Source organism: Astyanax mexicanus, chromosome 21 (genome assembly GCF_023375975.1).
Source record: "Astyanax mexicanus isolate ESR-SI-001 chromosome 21, AstMex3_surface, whole genome shotgun sequence".
Classification (NCBI taxonomy): domain Eukaryota; kingdom Metazoa; phylum Chordata; class Actinopteri; order Characiformes; family Acestrorhamphidae; genus Astyanax; species Astyanax mexicanus.
The window spans coordinates 27,982,633-27,984,808 of NC_064428.1; positions in this window are offsets into that span (position 1 = coordinate 27,982,633).

Consider the following 2,176-nt stretch of genomic DNA (forward strand, 5'->3'; position numbering starts at 1 on the left):
AAGCTCTTTATACAGCCGCCGTGTTTTGGAGAAAAAGGGCGTGTTAAGATTGAGGACGGCGTTGGCTTGATGTGTGTGTGTGTATACAGCCTCCTCCCGGTAGCGGTTTGAGCAGCTCCTGTGAAACCCACCGCATCACATGCCGACCCTCCGCGTGATTCACCAAGACCATCAAACACCCACTGCTGAGGAACCTGAGAAACCTGCTGAGAACCTCCAAAAAACACTGCACTGGGAGAAAAGACACTCAAAAAAATTTATAAAAACCCCACAGAACTGAGAGAAAAGTCACTGAAAAAATTCTTAAAAAACGCACTTAGAGAAAAGTCACTCAAAATCCTCCAAAAATACTAAAATGAAAAAAAAAAAAAACAGAAAAAACTCTAAAAAAAACACTGCACTGAGAGAAAAGACTCAAAATCCTCTAAAAAATACTACAACAAAAAAAAATTAACTGAAATAACTGAAAAAAGTCACTCAAAAAACACCGCACTGAGAGAAAAGTCACTCAAAAACTTCAGAAAAAACACTGCACTGAGAAAATAGTCACTCATAAACCTCCAAAAAACACTGCATTGAGAGAAAATACACTCAAAAACCTCAGAAAAAACACTGCACTGAGAGAAAGGTTACTCAAAACCTCAGAAAAAACACTGCACTGAGAGACAAGACACTTAAAAACCTCAGAAAAAACACTGCACTGAGAGACAAGACACTTAAAAACCTCAGAAAAAACACTGCACTGAGAAAAAAGACAATCAAAAACTTCCAAAAAAAAAAAAAAAAACCCACGAACCCCTCTATGGTAAAATGATTTCTGTGTCTGAGGTGATAAAAATGCCAAAAAGCACAGTTCTGATAATAACTAGGATAATGCACATATTATTATTTCATAATATTAAATATGGAAACAGAGCAAAATAGTCATCAACTATTTCTCTACTGTCTCTACTGCCCAAGGAAGGCTTTAAACAATGCTTTGGGTGATGGATAATGGATTTATCATTGGAAGATGTGTCCACGTTCATAAATGAATAAATAAATATAAAAAAATGTAAAAGGATTTGGTTTCAATTTGTTTCATTTTTAGAAAATAATTGCTTAATGTCGCAATGTTCATAATATCACTTATTCAGTAGAGACGTATTGATCAGTAATTAAAAACAAACAATGATATTCTGTGATTTATTATTGTGATACAGTATACAGTATTATATAGTATTCTAAAGATAAAGAATGCATAAAAAGTCCATATATTAATATGTTTTCTTCCTTTTTTACATTGTCAGTCAGAGCTTTCAGAATAGCTTAATAAACCAGAAACTTTATGTTTAACAGTGGCCTGTTCTCACACACTAAAACCCTTCTGTGGATATAGAGCCCTGGGTTATTGATCACAGGGTGATACACACTGCCACCTCTGAGATCTTAAGCTGCCACTGACAAAAGTTCTATAGCACGGCTGATCCTGAGCTCTGACCCTGAATTTGAGCAGGGTCGTGAGAAGAATTTGCTGTACTGTACATTTGTAGAGTACATAATTTGCTATACTGTACAGGAGGACAGTAGTGTAGATGATGTTTTATAGGCTGAGCCCTGTCTAAATATTAATCACAGCTTGACCACACCAGCTATTTACCTCCATTAGAGTACGTGAGTATGTCAACAACATTGGTTTGTTATGTAACTGACAGTTCAGTCAGGTGACTGGACAGTAATTAAACACAGGCACTGTACAGGGCCTTCTCTGTGGCCTATGTGTGAAAAGACCCTTAGACCATTTTGACTGACCTCTGTAAGACCATTCGTTTCAAAACAGATACAGCAGCTTATATAACCAACTCATACGATCAGTCTGAATACAGCAGATTACATCAAAATACACTCTTAAAAATTAAATATGTTACAAAAAGTGGCTTCTTTTGGTGGCAATACCATAAAAGAACCAGCTTTCAGAACATCAAATAATGGTTCTTTCCATAATTTCTCTTGGACTTCTTGAGTGACACTAGTAATGGCTAGAAGACCCTCCACAGTGTGTGTGTGTGTGTGTGTGTGTGTGTGTATAATGATCTCTTTTGTTCCCTATATGCCTATCCCTCAAGTGCTACACAAGATGTATGTGATGGTATGCTTGCATAAAGCTCCTTTTGTAGATCTCTGTGTCTATTTGTTA